We start from the raw sequence: 18,457 nt of genomic DNA on the forward strand, positions 1-18,457 counted from the left end.
AGAAACCCTGTCTTGAAAAACAAAAAAACAAAAACAAAACAAAACAAAAATTCTTATGTAAGTTACGAGGATCTGAATAAGTTATAAAGTACACAAAATATGCAACTTAGAGATTATATATATATATACACATATATTTAAGAATATATGTGTATATATATATATTTTTTTAAATTTCTAAGGTCAAAGTTTAGTACACTAACATCAAACCTCTATTTAAATCAATGGATTTAAATTATTCTAATTATCAACCTACTCTTGGTAACAGTTTTTAAGTATTGGATAAAAATGTATATACTTAATCAAGATTTATTTAAAAATGTGTGAATTTTGCTCAAACTTTATCTAAATATTACAAAACATTTAAAAGTATGAGGCTGGCCTCACTCACCTTTGGGTGTTCAATGACCATACTTGGAGGTTATACCAATGTGGTCAGAGGAATTAAAAGGAAAACTACTTTCCCCTTGCCCTCCAAGGACAGCTGGGTCCCAGGGGATTGTGGTGGTGTTTCTCTCAAAATGATCTGTAAGAGTGGAGAGTATCTTGTTTGGGGAGCCGACCTGGTGTGCTCTAACCAGTGTCGGGCTACAAAGAGGAAGCTCAACACCAAGGAAAATTTTCCTCCACGCTTCCAAGCAAAGCCAGGGTCAAGCCAGGTGACTGCTAGACTGGTAGCACTCAGAATGTGTCCTTGATTCCCTGTGGGCTGTCTACTTTCATAAGTGACCAAGAGGAAATAGACCATTGAACTAGTCACCCTTACTGATGTGGGCTTCCCATCCTCTGACCTTAACCTCAAATTTTCCTGTATTTTGTCTACTTAACTCTAATAAATCTGTGGGAGGAAAACATAGGTACATTGAGAGATAAATTGTTAGATCTGGGAATCAGCAATGGCCTGCACTGTTTAGCTCTGGGGTTACTTTGGTTGGTGAGAATCAAGGCCTAAAGTCTTATTAGGAAATCGTAGTATGCACCCACTAATTCCTGAGAGACCTTAGTCAGTGAGGATTTCTGCTTGACCATTTCTATCTTCTGTCCTCATTATTGGGAGATAGAGGCAAGAGGATTGTGAGTTTGAGACCAACCTGGGCTGTCTATGATCTCCTGGCCCACCTTATTTATACAGCAAGACCTTGATTTAAAAAAAAAAATTCTTTTATTGGAACCTTGCTCACTCTTGGGAGTTCTTTCTAACTTTTCTTTGATAAATGTAGGTTCAGCTGGGTATGGTGATGCACACCTTTAATCTCAGTACTTGGGAGGCAGAGATAGGCAGATATCTATGAGTTTGAGGTCAGACTGGCTTATGTAGTGAGTTTCAGGCTAGAAATACACAAGTGAGACCCTGTCTAAAAATGAGGAGAAGAGAGGCTGGGGAGATGGCTCAGTGTTTAGGAACACTTGTTGCTTTTCCAGAGGACCCAGGTACAACTCCCAGCATCCACACAATGGCTCACAAACATTTATAACTATAGTTCCAGGGCATCTAATGCTCTCTCCGGGCAGGTACCATGTATACACGTGTTACATGGATGTACATGTAGGCACAATAGATACACTGTCTTAGTCAGTGTCCTTTTGCTGTGAACAGACACCATGACCAAAGCAATTCTCACAGAAGAAAGCATTTAACTGGGGGCTCGCTTAAAGTTTTAGAGTTTTGGTCCATTATCATAACAGCAAGGAACATGCATGGTGCTGGAGCAGTAAGTGAGCTCCATTCTGACCAGCAGGCAGCAGGCAGAGAGAGACTAGGCCTGGCATGGGCCTTTGGAACCTCAAAGGCCACCCTCAGTGACACATTCCTCCAACAAGGCCATAGCTCCTAATTCTTCTAATCCTCTCAAACAGTTCCACTCCCTGGTAGCTAAGCATTCAAATATATGGGCCTATGTGGGCCATTCTTATTCAAACCACCACATTGCACTCCCTGGTCCCAATAGGCTTGTAGCCATATCAAAATGCAAGTATCCAGTTCAACTTCAAAAAATCTCCAGTCTATCAACCCTGTTTATAAGTACAAAGTTTGTTCTGAGACTCAAGGCAATCTCTTAACTGTAACCTCCTATAAAATAAAAATAAAAAACCAGATCACATACTTTGAACATACAATAGCACAGGTTTCACATTATCATTCCAAAACAGAGGAAAGGAGGTACAGTGAGGAAATACTGGACTAAAGCAAGACCAAAAACCAGCAGGGCACATTCCAAATTCTACATCTCCGTGTCTGATGTCAAAGACCTGTTCAGATCTCCAACTTCTTTCAGCTTGGTTGACTGCAATACACTTCTTTCTCTTGGGCTTGTTCCACTCCCTGTTAGCAGCTCTCCTCAGCAGGCATCCTATCCTCTGGCATCTCCTGCATCTTGGGGTTTCCACACAATCCAGGCTTTACCTTCACAGCTCCATGCAATGGCCTCCCTGGGCCTCGTGGCAAGGATACTACTGACACATGCCTGGCCTCAGCAGCTTTCCTTAGCCATGGAGGGAGATTCCACAATCCCTTTCTTGTATCCTTGACTGTAAAACTAGCCAAAGCTGCCAAGTTCTGTTGTTTGTTGGGGATAGAACTTGGCCCCCCGTGTTCAGTGACACCTGTATCAGCTTTCTGTTCATGGTGGTGTCTTTTACTGCCTAAGCTTAATTCATTTTCAGAAGCAGGAAGCTTAGTTGTTTGGGGTCTTGCTCTGAGGTCACCACTACCTTTATTCCATTTAGTATCAAGCTTTTTATTCTTTTGAGCACTGGACATCCTTCCTGGTACATCCTTTTTTCCCTCAAGCTGTACAATTTGTAGTTCTGTTTCTCCACCTTGTTCTTTTTCATTATAGATCTGCAGATCTGCATAAGAGTGATTACTAGTAACCACATGACAGAGTCAATATTAGGCTGTTTTGAAATCTCCAATGCCAATGCCTTTAATCCAAACTCTTCAGTTTAGTCTCAGGCAGATTTTTAGAACAAGGGCAAAATGCAGCTACATTCTTGGCCAAAGTATCACAGGAACTGTCTCTAGGCCACTCGCTAACATTCCTCCCCTCTGAGACTTCTTGAGCTGGGCCGTCACAGCTTACAGTACTCCCAGCACCGTTGCCCATGTTCCTAGTAGGATGGTCCACTAAGCCTGCTTAGAGCATCCAACCGCTTTGTGTGGACTACTCCTTTACACTGTGTGAATATATGTCATTGTGACTGCTTTAGTAAAGTAGCTGACTGGCCAATAGCTGGACATGATAAGGTTAGGTGGGAGAACCAGACTAAGGACACTGGGAAGAAGAAGGGCAGAGTCAGAGGAGTCACCGGCCAGACACGGAGAGGAAACAGGAGGTGCAAAATGAAGGAGAAGTAGCACCTCATGGCAGAATGTAGATTAATAGAAATGGGTTAATTTAAGTTGTAAGGGTTAGTTAGCAATAAGCCTAAGCTATTGGCTTAGCATTTATAATTAATATTAAATCTCCATGTCAGTTATTTGGGAACTGGCAGGCAGGAAAAAAAAGTTGGCCTACAGTTTTTCTAGTCCAAAGTCCCAAAGTCTTCCATATTCCTCCAAACAAGAGCATGGTCAGGCCTGTCATGGCAACACCCCACTCCTAGTACTAATTTATGTCTTAGTCATTATTCTATTGCTGTGAAGAGTTGTTTTTGCTGGCCATGACCACAGAAACTCTTACTAAAGGAAACATTTAATTAGGGCTTGCTTACAGTTTCAGAGGTTTAATCTACTACCATCATAATGAGGAACATGGCAGCATGCATGTTGCTTGAGCAATGGCTGAGAGCTGTGTTCTGATCTACAGGGAAGGGGCAGCAGACTGGGCATGGCATGGACTTTTGAAGCCTCAAAGCCCAGTGATGCATTGACTCCAACAGGGTCATACCTTCTAACCCTTTCAAACAGTTCCACTCTCTGGTGACTAAGCATTCAAACTATGAGCCTGTGGGGGGAATTCTTATTCAAAATCCACACACACTTAAAATAAAAATAATAATAGTTAAAAATACATTGTTTGCAAATCTCAAAGAATTAATAAAAACACATTAGAAAAAGAGAACAGAAGAAATGACAATGACAGAGCTGATTCTTAGCAGAGACCAACCAGATAGACACTCTGAGCCAAACTAACCAAAAGAAAGAGAGAGAAGACCTAAATTAATTGACATTAGAGATAAAGATAGGATGCCACACGGACACTAATGGAATTCAGAGGATCATTAGTAAACACTTTAAAAACCTATATTCCAAATTAGGAAATCTAGAAGAAAAGGATACAACATATGACCTACCAAAGTTATAGCAGGAGGGTGCTGTGGGATGTCCTGTATGCTGTAAATATATGTTACTATAATTGATTGATAAATAAAACGCTGATTGGCCAGTAGCCAGGCAGGAAGGCTAGTGTAGGTAGGACAAGGAGAGAGGAGAATGCTGGGTGGAAGAAGGCTGAGTCAGATGATGCTGCCAGCCGCCACGATGGATAGCAAGATGTAAGTTACCGGCAGTGGCAAGGTATAGATGAATAGAAATGGGCTAAGTTTAAGTGTAAGAGCTAGACAATGGTAGGCCTGAGCTAATGGCCGAACAGTTTAATTAATATGAGCTTCTGAGTGATTATTTTATAAGCAGTTGTGGCGTCTATGGGGCTAGGCAGGACTGGGGAAAACTCCAGCTACAGGAGGGTTATGTGTTTTGAATAGGTATGGCCCCCACAGACTCATGTGTTTGACTGCTGGACCCATAGGGAGTGGCACTGTTTGGAGGTGTGGCCTTGTTGGAGGAAGTGTGTCACTGTCAGGGTGGACTTTGAGGTTTCCTATGCCCAGTGTGGGACACAGTTCACTTCCTGTTGCCTGAGTATCAAGATGTAGAACTCTTAGCTCCTGTGGGGCAGCGGTGGTGCACACCTTTAATCCCAGCACTCAGGAGGCAAAGGTAGGTGGATCTCTGTGAATTCGAGGTCAGCTTGGTCTACAGAGTGAGTTCCAGGACAGCCAGGGCTACACAGAGAAACCCTGTTTCAAAAAAACCAACCAACCAACCAACCAACCAACCAACCAAACAAACAAACAAACAAAACCCCCAGAAGACTCTTAGCTCCTTTTCCAGCACCATGTCTGCCTACACACTGCCATCTTTCACCATGACAATAATGGACTAATCCTCTGAAACTGTAAGCCAGCCCCAATTAAATGTCTCTCTTTCTGAGAGGTGCCATGGTCATGGTGTCTCTTCACAGCAATAGAAACTCAAACCAAGACGAGGGTATGCACAGCTTAAACAGACCTATGACAGCAATGACAGTGGGGCAGTAACAGTCCCCGAACTAAACAAATCCCCAAACCAGAGGGACCCACTCCGTAATTCTATCAGACGTCTAAAAATCAACACCAATTCTTCTCAAAAATTTCTATAAAATGGGTGGCTGGAGAGACGTCTCAGTGGTTAAAAGCACATAGTGTTCTTCCATGGGACCTGGGTTCCATTCTCAGCATGCATGTGGGGGCTCACAACGGTCTGTAACTTTAGTTCAAAGGATCTAGTGCCCTGTTCTGCTCTCTATAGGCACCAGGCTGCCCTCCGTAAGCACTAGGCATGTATGTGGTATATTTACATGCATGTAGGCCAAACACTTATATCCATAAAATAAATAAAATAAATAAATCTAAGAAAAAAATCCAAAAATTTTCCCCCATAAAATAGAATTGGAAAGGACACTTCCAAATTCATCTCATAAAGCTAACATCATCCTGATACCAAAACTTAGTAAGAACATTACAAAAAAAGAAAACTACTTGATGTGAATATGGGTACAAAAATCACCCATAAAACACCCACAATTCCACAACACACTGAAAAAATTCATATACCATGAACAAACTTGGCTTGATTAGAGGCATGTCAGGGACAGTTTAGCATATGCAAGTCAATAAATGTAATACAATACAGAAAGATTCAAGGAGAGAAATCATATGGTCATCTTAAGAGACACAGGAAAGGCCTTTGACAAGTTTAATATTCTTTCACGCTAAAAGCCCTGAAGAAAGTAGCGGACATACCTCAACACAGCAGACCTGTGCCGGTGTGCTGTGTGTTGCTGGGATAAGCACCATGACCAAAACCAAGTGTATGTGTGGGTATTGCCCGTTCCATCTTACACGTTACAGTCCACTGTTTAGTACGTTAGTGTGGGAACCCCACCGAGCAGGGGAGGGGCTTGGAGCAGATACTATGTGGGGTAGTCACTCCCAGGCTCCCTTTCTCCTAAGTCCAGACCTACCTGTCTAGCCATCAGTGGGCTCGGCCCCCCCACATCAATAAACAGTCAAGAAAATGCCCCCCAGACAGACATACCCACAGGCCAGCCTTTTTTTCAGTTGAGGTCACCCCTTCCCAGGTGTGTCAAACTGACAACCTACCTATAGTCAATTTTATACTAAATGAGGAGAAACCGTAAGCATTTTTTCCTAAAATGAGGAATGAAACAAGGGGGTCTCCTCTTTACTCTTTATTCAATATGGTGTTTGAAATCTTCCTGCAGCAGTTAGGCCAAGGAAAGAAAGCAAGCGGATACAAACAGAAAAGTCAGGCATGCTCTGGCCTAGACACCAGGACACCCAAGCACAGGAGGGCGTGGTCTGTGGCAGACCCCCCGCGGAGGCGGGACTTCCGCCGAGGCTGCCGTGAGGGACAGGCCTGCCCATGTGGTTTAGAGGCGCCCCGCTCCACCCCGCCCCGCAGCATTCAGGTTGTCTAGGACGGTCCAGGAACCTTCTCTTCCCCACCACGAGCTGTAAGCCGCCTGGACTACAACACCCAGCAGGCCCCGCGGCCCCGCGTCTGACTTGCGCAGTAGCCTCCGTTGTAAAATGCTATGACAACAAGGCGAAGTCGGCTGGGATTTAGGCTGGAGAGGGGAGGTGTCTTCCGCAGGCTGTTGGCTTGCAGCCTCACCCCTCGTAGAGCTTCCTCCGTGGTTTCATCCTCTGTGTGAGCATCTGGACCTGGAGTTGTTCTCTCTTGCCTTGCGGCTTCCGAGGGATCCATGTCGTTTCCCCTGCTCGTCTCTGGGGGATGACAAGGGGCGCAGGAGAGCTTGGAGGGACTCACTTCAACTCCGTGGAGCTGGTGTTGCTGCTTGGCGGGATTCTGTCTGCCTGGGGACGTGGGAAACTTCGAACACAAGACCAAGAGGTACTAGTGGAGTTAAGGGTTGCTTTTCCCTGCACGGCTGTTACTTCTGCTCCATCACTGGATCCTGGTCAAGAGTTCTGATAGGGAAGTCTGTGGATAGTGGGTTCGTACAAAGGTGAGGCAAAGTCCACTTGTTGGCATCAGGTAAGAAATACTCCAGGAATTAAACTTCGGATGCATGAATGCATTCGCTATGCTTGGTCAGCAAGAGTAATCCTCAGATGCCATGTAATGGTTTGGAAGATTTTGGATGATCCGTTTCCTAGGAAGTAGGCTTGCATTCAAACAAACCGCTAACACGAGGTGTGTAGATCCTATAAACACCTTTGAGGAAGGGGGGTGACTTTTAAGGATTCCATGCAGCGGTCACATGGAGTAAGAGCATGTTTCTCCTGTGACATTTCAACAGGTCTTGCGAGCAGAGCGTCAAGGCAGTTCTCAGGCTGTGACTGAAGCGGGAGCATGTTGATTCTCCCCAGTGCTGTCTGCAATAGGATTAATGTTATCCCTTTCTCTTTCGTTTGCAGACCACAGCAGTTTAGATGGACTAAGCTGATTTTATCAGCAGCCCCTCCCAGGCAAGGTCTGCACTTGGCTTCCATTTTCTGGATAAACTTATAGATCATTTTTTGGTGTCTCACATTGTCCTTAAATATCAAATCGTGTCTTACAGATACACATACGCACATCTTGATTTATACACACAGCTTGAAAGATACTGGAGGGAAAATAGGGCTTTCTCCTCCCTCCCTCCCTCCCTTCATTTTATTTTTAAGAATTTCACAATGTGGCCCAAGCTGACCTGGAACTTACTGTGTAGCCTAGGCCATCGTTGAATTTATGATCCCCTTGCCTCAGGCTCCTGAATATTGGTATTACAGATGTGTGCCACCATGTAATGTATTAATGTCTGCTAGCATTCAGAGAGAAAAAGATTAACTGAGTAGCAATATATGAAGAGGATAATGGTTGAGAGTTGGTTTTGGTGATGGATTGAACTATAAGAATTAAAAACAAGGGACTTTATTTTGAAAACCATTTAGAAGTTATTTGTAAGAGTTTAAGGATTTTTTTTATTATGTATAGTGGTTGTGGTTAAATTATACCTCCCACTTATATTTATGATGTAGTTTTAAAAATTTTATTAGATTTTAATTTATTAATTTTTTTTGGGGGGGTGCATGTATGGGTACCACAGTGCAGGTGTGGAGGTCAGTGGACAACTTGCAAGAGTCAGCTCTCTCCTTCCACCATGTGGGTTCTGTCCGGCTTGGCAGCAAGAATCTTTATCTGCTGAGCCATCTTACTGGTCCTATGGTATAGCTTCTTAATGAAATACTCTTTGCAGGAAAAAAATCCACTAACAGTACTGTAAAGTTTTATACCTTTTCAGATTTACAGGAAGTCTCACTCCTCAGAATGTGTTTGTTAACCATATACCACTGATGTACATCTAATCCCCTCAGATATTTCTTGAAAAGTATTGAAATATATCAAGTTATTATAAAACATGCTTGCTGATTGTAACATTTACAAGGGCTGGGATGTAGCTCTTTTGGTACCCAGTAAAACACACATAAACACACATATATACAGATATTTGCTCACTTGAGTGTGTGCGTGCGTGTGTACACACCCACCCACCCACACACACACACACACACACACACACACACACACACACAGTGTTTCTGATCCACCCTTTGGATGTCCCAGTTGACATTTTGCTGTGCTCAGAGGACCCTGCTGTCACTACCGCTGCCACCACCACTACAACTATTCCTTCTATCACGGTTACTCGATTACTACTGACATTTATTAAATGATTGTAATGGGTTGAGTATTGGCTAAGGAAGTGCACATCTTATGCCATTTTATCTTCCCACTACCAAGATCAGTTGATACTAGAGCAGAGGTTCTCAACCTGTAGGTTGCAACCCTTTTGGGATGTTGAATGACCCTTCCACAGGGGTCACATATCAGATATCCTGCATATCAGATATTTACATTACAATCTGGAACAGTAGCAAAATTACAGTTATGAAATAGTAACACAAATAATGTTATGGTTGGGGGTCCCACAACATGAGGAACTGGATTAAAGGGTCACAGCATTAGGAAGATTGAGAACAACTATCCTAGAGGGTAGGGGCCTTACTGTTGTATGATTGGAACATAGCATCAGGAAGTGAACACAGAACCCATGCCTTTCATGGGAACTGAAAATTCCAATACAAGCCCTTGTCATATTGCTTTCAAATCAATGTTTGTTTAATTTTACATGACTCTGCCCTTGTTCTGGACTCATGACCTGGTTGATATTTTCCAAAATTTAATGACAGAAACATTGTTTGGAGAAAGTTCCAGATATGAACAGTAGCAGGTTTAGGTCCACTTCCTAATTTCAGAGCTTGCCTCAGACCGTCAGCATGCTCCCCCTGCAGTCTGCGTTTCTTGTGGTCATTGATGTTAGTCAGTTCGCTGAGGTGTTAGGCTTGGAGGCAGGTGCCTTTCCCTACTGAGCTTTCTCTACAGCCTAATTAAAATAGAGTTCTTGCAAAATGTTTGAGCGTGGCCTGAAAGTCAGTAAACAATAAATAGATACTAGTTCTTAGTTCCCTTCTCAATGAGAGGACAGAATAGTCACTGAAAACTTTACTTTTGGGTTTCACCTTTTGCTTAAAGAAAATCCAGTGATGGCTGGCGAGGTGGCTCAGCAGACAGCGGCACTTGCTGCTGAGTGGTGACCTGAGTTCCCCGGGGACCCCCGGGGTAGAAAGAGGGAACCAACTCCCAAGAGTTGTCCTCTGACCTCCACATGTGTGCCATGGCACGTGCCTGCCCCAGATGTAATAAAATATCTGTTAAAAAGAAAAACCAGCCGTGTGTGTGTGGAGCATTCTTGTAATCCCAGCCTTGGGAAGATTGAGGCAAGAACATTCTGAATTCACAGCCAGCCTGACTTACATAGCAAGTTCCAGGCCAGCTCAGGTAACATAGGGAGGCCCTGTCTCAAAAACCAAAAACCAAACATAAAAAGCAAAAGCGATAAAACTCCTGTATTGATACATGCTTGTTTCAGTTCCCCAGATAGGAATTGCACAGCATGAGCGCGTACTGAAACAAGGGTCTGGCGCCCAGGGACCGCACACACAAGAGGGACTCTGCCATTAGATGTGAGATTAAATGAAGTCATATGGCTTCCCTGCGACTCCCCTACAACGTGATGGGACGAGGCACCTCACCACATTCTTATAGTGCTTAGGACCTATATTCAGATCTCTTAATAAATTCCAACTTTGCTTCGAAAACAAGACAAGACAAAAACAGTATGCGAGGACTAGCTGATTAATGGACACTTCCGGCTGTCTAAGCTCTGATGTGGAGAAGATGATTTCCTCCCAAGCTTTGGAATGACAACTAGAGGTCCTAAGGGAAAGAAGGGGAAGACAGGGCTGTGATGGATGAAATGCTCACTTAGGCGGACACGCATGGGCTGAGCATGTGTCCCTCAGAGCTCAGAGAGCTCCAGAATCTGAAACTTTAGAGCCCTGATGTGATGCCACGTGTGGGACGTCCCACACCTACCTCCTCTGACAGGTCATAGTTAAAACTCAGATACCCTAAACACATTGTGTGTAGTTACACTCAGGCCGTGTGTATAAGATGCATATGGAATATAAATGAATTTAATGTTTAAAGTTGGCTTTTCTCTAAGACATCTCGTTACACATATGCAAATATTCCAAAGCCTGAAATCCAAAAGGGCTGGCCCTAGGCATCCTGGGTGTGGGATCCTCAAACTGTACAGTGAGTCAGAGCATCTGATACTGTATGGCCGGCTCAGGGACCTGGGGGTGTTGTTGAAGGGGGCAAGAAGCTGCATTTCTAAAGGCTCCTGGAGTCCCGAGACATTAAATGAGTTCTGAGTAGGTGACTGTTGGGGAATAACAGAGTTGTGGGTGACTAATGAGAAGTTGCTAAATCAGAGAAACAAGGAAGCATTCACCTCTTGTCTATCTTGTCAGTAGAGATGGATCTTAGATGTTTTTGTTAGAAATCTGTGGGAAATTAGTATTTATAGATGTTGTTGGAATCTAGTTTTCTCTGTTGTTTAAGAAGTGTGCGCGTGCATGCGTGTGTGTATGCTGTGTGTCCTCACCTTCTGCCTTGTCTGAGGCAGGGTTTCTACTTTGTCCCTTACTATATGTGCCAGGCTAGCGGACCTGTGGGCCTCTGGGAATTGTCTTCTTTATACCCATCCCCCCTTGCTCTCTTGGTGGAGGAGCACTGAGATTATAGATATGAACTACCACATCTGGTTTTGAGTATGCTCTGGGGGCTTGAACTCTTGTCCTCATGTATGACAGGTGCTTTACCCACTGAGCTGTCTTCGAATCCGAGGTAGTTTTGTTAGTGCATGTTTTGTTTTTTGTTTGTTTTTTTTTTTTTTTTGAGACAGGGTTTCACTATGTAACTCTGGCTGGCCTGTAACTTATTCTGTAGTCCAGGTTGGCCTTGAACTCACAGAGGTCAGTCTACCTCTACCTCCCAGGTTCTGGGATTAAAGGCTTATGCCACTATGTCTTGTAGTCAGTTTTTCTTTGGACTGCCAGCTCCCAAATAATGACATGGAGACTTCTTATTAATTATGAAAGCTTAGCTTTAGTTTAGGCTTGTTCCCAACTAGTTGTTATAACTTAAATGAACATGTTTATAATAATCTATGTTCTGCCAATGGCAATTCCCGCCTCTCTTCTTTCCAGAGTTCCTATCTCTGCCTGGAAGTCCCGCCTATCCTCTCCTGCCTAGCTGTTGGCCATTCAGCTCTTTATTGAACCAATCAGAAGGTGCCTTTCACTCAGTGTGCTCAAGTAACCCGCTACAGTGTCCAGCTTACTGTGGTTTTGTTGGTTTGCTTTTCTTTACTGTAGTGAGCTACAAAACCCTGTTCTTATGGTTTTCTTTTCTTTTCTTTTATAGCTCAAGTTGACCTCAAGCTTACAATCCTCCTGCCTCAACTTCCCCAATGCTGTTACTGCAGGTGTGTACCAGCATGTTACGCTCTGATAAGGGTTTTCACGGGCATTTTCACACAACAGGTATTTTCATTGATATATCTAGCCATGCCTCTTGTCACTTATCTAAATACTTAGAATGTTTTTGTATGATTCAATGGCACAACAGAAGAGATCCTCTCCTCCCATTATTTGGGGAGGTTTAGTGTGTTTTCTAGGCAGGTCTCATGAGATTTTTCCTTCTGCTTGAGTGAGGTGAAGAGAATCTTCCTTGGACTATTAAGCAGCTCTTCTTTCTCTCTTAGTCTTCCTTCCACTGAGCAGCCCAGCTTCCCCCCCTCCCCCAGTCTTCTTTTCGACTCCCTGATGTGGCAGAGAATCACTCATTCTTCGATTCCTTGCTTCAGTTTCCTCCTTTTTTTCTTCTCCCCCTCCTCCTTCCTTTTTGTTTTTTGTTTTTGTTTTTTCTTTTGAGACACGGTTTCTCTGTGTAGCCCTGGCTGTCCTAGAACTTGCTTTGTAGACCAGACTGGCCCTAACTCACAGAGTTCTGGGAGTGTGATGGAATTAAAGGCGTAGGCCACCGCCACCCGGCAAAGCAGCCACATTTGATGTAGTTGCTGTCTTAGTCGTCTTTCAGATACTCTAACAATATACCGAGATCATTAATTCACAAAAGAAACAGTTTTGACTGGGCTCCTAGGTTTGGAGGTTCCAGCCCATGGTCACCCCGTTGCTTTGGATTTGTGGGTGAGGTCCATGTCACTGTGAGGACACATGGCCGAGCAAAAGTGTTCATGTCAGGGCTAGGAAGCAAAGGGAGAAGGAGCCAAAGCACACAGCCCCGTCTAGGGTTTTCCCTGATGATCTGATGACCTCTGACTGAGCACCTTTCAAAGAGCCCACAACCTCCCACAAACTGCCCTTGGACCAAGCTGCCTTTAACTGGGGATATCCTGCTTGAAGCAAGTGGCCACACCTTTCTAGGCACATCTCCCACTTCTGAACTAGATGACTTAACCCCTGGCTTTCTTTTGATTTCATCACATGCCCTAATCCAGGGTCTGGTGAATTCTTTCTCTTTACCACATTTCTCAAGAAAGAATTTTCTTATTTTGCTGTTCTGGGCTATGAGAAAAGATACACTTTAGCTGGGCACGGTGGTGTACACCTGTAATTCCAGCACTCAGGAGGTGGAAGGTCAGGAGTTCAAGGCTGGCATGGACTATATAGCAAGTTTGAGTCCAGCCTGGGCTACATGAGCCCCTAACAAACAGACAAGAGTAGAGAGCTGATGTATGAGGGGGGATATCTTCTTTCTGGTAAGCCAAGTATATAACATTACAATTTTTTCTGTGTGTCTGGCATATGTAATAACAAATTTTGTGGTTTATTAAATACCATTACTTCATTCAAGTAAAAATCCAATGAAGCTCTAATAAAAGTGTTTAGAACATTTTTTTGAGTCCTTACTACCAAACTTAAGTTTGGTCATCTGGCAGTTAGCCTTGCTTTTAGGCCCTGTTACATGCCTTGGTGAACTATTTCTGCCTTGAACAGAGGTAGAATACACCCCCTGGAAGATGGACTGTCGTGATCGGTGCTAAGAGGCAAAGCTGTGATTAGGGTGGGAGTAAGGGGTGGAGCAACACACTTGACAGATGAAGAGAGAGGTCCAAGGGATCTGGGAGGCAGTCCCAGCAGCTCATACCCATTTCTGACTCCTGCCTCTGGGCTCCTGAGCAGCCTCACTTGTGTCTGGCACCCAGTTCCAGGGCTCTGGCACTGTACCTTGACTGTGGAAGTACTACCAACAGCTTGTGCCCAGACCCAATGCCAGGAGCTGAGTTCCCAAACAACCAGTTTGCTTCTAGTGCCAGGTTTCTGTATTAGCAACCTCTGCTTGACAACTCGAGATCTGATGGTAGCCACTCAAATCACACACACATGCACACACACACACACACACACACACACACACACACACACACACACACACACCGAAGACAAGTGAGCCTGACTGAGGTCTGCTGCACCAGGCGCTGGACTCCTGAGCATCATGCCAGGTGTTCCGGCTCAGCTGACATCCCAACCCCAGACTGTCTTGACAGACACAGGAACCTTAAGCCATCCTGGCTATGGCCACCGAGTTGAGGCAAAGGTCAAACTATCTGACAACTGAAGACACAGCCAAACAGCTGGGTATGCAGCTCAGCGGGTAGAATGCTCGCCTAGCATGCAGGGGCTCTGGCCTCAGTCCCCAGCACTGCCTAACACTGGACATGGCGGCACATGCCCGTAATCCCAACACTGGGAAGCGAGCATTGAAAGATTTGAAGTTCAAGGCCAGCCTCCAGTACATAGTAAGGCGAGACCAGGCTGGCCTACAGAAGACCTTGCCTCAAAAAGGAGGGGACTAAATAAATATATAAGTTCCAACGCATATGGGAGTTTCTGAAAAGTATCTATACTACTCATGACTAATGGTTTCACATAATCATACTGACTTTAGTTTGTAGGTGAAGGGACTGAACCATAGCAGGGTTAGCAGTTACTTTTCCCATTGTGATGACAGAGTGCCTGACCACGCAATTTAAGTGAGGAAGTGTTTCTTTGGTTCATTGTTTGAATGGACAGAGTTCATCATGGCAGGGGGAAGTGAGGTGGCTGATCACATGGTATTTACTGTTAGGAAACAGAGAGAGACATGAATGCTGGTGTTTAGCTGACATCTCCCCTCTTCCATTTTTACCCAATCTGTGACTCCATCTTGTGGAATGGTATTACCCACGGTGCTGGTCAATTTACTGTCAACTTGACGTAGCTAGAGTCATCTGGGGAGAGGGAGCCTCAGCTGAGGAATTGCCCCCATTGGATTGGTCTGGGGGCATTTTCCTAGTTGTTAATTGATGTAGGAAGGCCCAGCCCACGGTAGGCAGTGCCATCCCTAGGCAGGTGGGCCTGGGTTGTGTAAGAAAAGTAGTTGAGCATGCCAGGGGAAGCAAGCCAGTGAGCAGCGTTCCACTTTGGTCTCTGCTTCAGCTCCTGCCTCCAGGTTCCTACCCTGAGTTCCTGCCTTGGCTTCCTGTCGTGATCAAGTATGACCCTTTCCCCTGGGCTGAAGGTGTCTTCCCTCTTCAGCTAAGCTTTCTGGAAACACTCTCGGAGACTTGCCCACAATGGGGAGACTTGCCCACACTGGATCTCCTAGGCAGTTCCAAACCCAGTCAGGTCGACAGGGTGATTATCACATTGCTTCTGGTTAGCTTGTGTTGGGCAGCCAGACTCACACAGCCTGTCTCCAGTGTGTGAGGTTTCCAGCATTCTCAGACAGTTTCTTGGTTTATTTTGTATGGAAGAAAATGGCCTTAGTTTCTATGATTAGCCCATGCAGAAGGCCTACTTCCAAGAAACAGGTTGTTCTGTGTGTTTAAAAAAAAGGACAGCTGGTCTTTGTCATTTCCAGATTCCGTATTTGTGAATTTTCTACCTGCTGGATGGTAGTTGTAATCTCACAATCATGTTCTCAGTGTTTGGGTAGTCATCTGTGATCGCCGGGAGAGCAGTGAGGACGTTAATCTGCAGGATCCCAGGGCATGGCAAAGCCGCTCTGCCATCTTCAGTTCTTAAGCTGGAAGCAGGTATCTTTTTGTGGTCTATTTGCTGCCACATTTTACATATTTATTCATTTGATTTCTTATTCGTTTATCATGTGTATGCAGGTCAGTGCACATGTCTCTTCTTTACTTCCGTCCTGAGTTTCTGGGGTCAAACTTAGGTCATCAAACTTGGTGGCAAGCCCTGCTGGACCATCTCACCAGCTCTGCATTCCCTGTCTCATGTGGAAGCAGTGTGGTGGTGCATGCTTACACTCCCAGGACTCAGGAGGTTGAGGAAGAAGGATTGAATGTTCAAAGCCAGCTTGGGCTACATGATGAGACCATGTCTCAAAAAACATTGTAGACCAGAGTTGGCACATGAGGGAGAACATGTGTTCTTTTCCTCTCTGAGTTTGGGTGGCCTCAATTGATAATATACACTAGAGTCATCACAGTGATCCCCCCCCTTCGTTTCTGTGTAGAAACTAAGAGTCCAGGTGATGCTTGTGGTGTAATGACAGTTCTCTGGCCTGACTAGCATCGTATCACACACATGCACAGAGGAATTGGTGTCCACGTGTGTCAGACATGAGTGACAGCAGCAGAGCTCTCACAGAGTGGCAGTCTTCTGAGAAAGGCAGAGCCGAGCCCTGCACACAGCTGGGAGAAAGTGGTTGCTTTTTATCCTCTTCCTCTTCTAGGGAATCCCCAGTTTGAGCCACCGTAGTGTGGGTGGGTTTTCTAGTCTTGTTAATAATTTCAGGTTTTTAGCCGATAGTTCATAAGAGAAGCTGCTGGATTTTCTGTAGAGAAAGCTTCTTTGTAGTCCGGATTTCTGCCCTGCTTAGATTTTTAAAAGGTATAAGCATGGGTTGCCAATCCCACTCACTGTAAAGAATTTGTTCTTTATACATAGTAATAGCAGTAACAATAATAACGACAATTAGAAGACCACGACCACCACCAACATCGTATTTTATCAGTACAGGTTCAGAAGCGTGTGGTTGCCAGCGTCGGTCATTTCGGCCTTAAACTGTCACTGTCACTGACGTTGTGGTTTTCAAATGTGTGATGTGTTCACAGACGTGCCCTGCACTGGGCCTGCTGTTCCTCTTCTGTTGTTTCCTCCCTGCTTGCCAAGGCTGGGGTGCTTCTGGCCCACAGATAGTTGAAAGTGGGGCGCCCTCGAGCTTTAAGGCACTGAACAAGCCAGGTAATGCAACATACCACGTGTTGGTAGACTGTTCCTCTCATTAGCACCTTTGCTGACTGTCAGTTTTATTTCCTTGGCATTTAATTTCGGCAGTTCTTTGTAAGTTCTGTGTGTTAGTCCCCGTGTGGAGCATGAGTGGAAGGGCTTCTCCTGCTCTGTGGGCTGCTTGCCGTCACTTTCCTGTGCTGTGCAGACACTTTATGTTCCATGTAGTTCCGTCTGTTGATACTGGAGCTGTTCCTGCGCCGTGGGTGTTCCATTCAGAACGTTCTTGCCCACCCAGTGTCTTTTCTTCCCGCTATCTTTGTAAATCCTGTTTTGTTTTATTTTATATATAATGTATGGTTTAGTTTCTTCATTGAAAAAATTTTCACACAATATATTTTAGTCATGTTTTTCCATCCCCTGGCACCCCCAGATCCTCTGTACCTCTTCTACCTACCCAACTTTATGTTCTTTCTTTCTTTTTTTTTATTAAAACAAAGATGCAAGAAACATACACTCAAAAACCTGTACAAAGACATAAATATAGAAATAAAAATAAACAAGCAAAAGGCCAGTAAGACAAAAAGTGCCCAAGCAGAGCAAAGTAGGACAAAATATCTACAAAAACGCCATCAAGTTTGTTTTGTGTTGGTCAGCTGCTCCTGGGCATGAGGCCTGCCTGACGTGGTTAATATACCTAGTGAGAGTTCACCGGAGAGAACTGAGTTTTCCTTTACAAAAGGGTGTCAATTGCAGATAGAGTCTTGGTGAGGGATGAGAGTGCTGGGACCCATCTGACTTGAGCCTGTGCAGGCCCTGTGCATGCTGCACAGTCCCTGTGAGTTCATGCACCTGTCTGTGTCTAGAAAACACAGAAGTCAGCCATCATCTCTGGCTCTCACAGTCTTCCCACTTCCTCGATCCCTGAGCCTTGGGGGGGAGGATTTGATAAAGACATCCCATTTAGACCTGAGTGCTCCAAAGTCCCGCTGAGATCTCCCAGTGTCTGGAAGAACATTCTCCCTGGTCTCCTGCAGCACAGTCAGCATTCCAGGTTTTCAGGCCTTTGCTACGTTTTGAGTTGATTCTGTGCAGAGGAAAGGTAGGGATCTAATCTACCCCCCCCCCCCAACAGGATGCCCAGTTTTACCAGCACCGTTCGTTGCCCAGGGGCTCTTTGCTACTGCGTGTTTCCCTCCTTTGTGAACGGGTGGTCATAGCTTTGTTGGTTTCTGTCTGGGTCCTCTATTCTGTCCCAGAGGTCTGCCTGCCTGTTTCTGTGTCAGGACCATGCTGTGGTTGTCACTGTGACTCTGTCGTATAGTTTGAGGCTGGGTTTTGTCACACCTCCAATGTGTTCTTACTGTTGAGCATTGCTTTGGTTATTTGTGTTTTATATGCATACTTAGATTGTTTTTTTCTAGATCTGTGCAATAAGACA

General features: G+C 44.7%; 1 protein-coding gene across 5 annotated transcripts in view; it reads left to right on the top strand.

Moving 5' to 3' along the window:
• The first annotated feature begins 6,581 nt into the window (after window positions 1-6,581).
• Bbs9 (Bardet-Biedl syndrome 9) overlaps window positions 6,582-18,457 on the top strand; it is a 453,439-nt gene continuing 441,563 nt past the window's right edge. For 2 of the 5 annotated variants that reach the window (XM_052754886.1, XM_052754921.1), the window contains exon 1: window positions 6,582-7,201. The gene's annotated coding sequence lies outside the window, so the exon portion shown is untranslated. The other 3 variants (XM_052754897.1, XM_052754916.1, XM_052754906.1) reach the window with 3 other exon arrangements.

Source organism: Peromyscus californicus, unplaced genomic scaffold, assembly GCF_007827085.1.
Source record: "Peromyscus californicus insignis strain IS unplaced genomic scaffold, ASM782708v3 Scaffold_11__1_contigs__length_118956290, whole genome shotgun sequence".
Classification (NCBI taxonomy): Eukaryota; Metazoa; Chordata; class Mammalia; order Rodentia; family Cricetidae; genus Peromyscus; species Peromyscus californicus.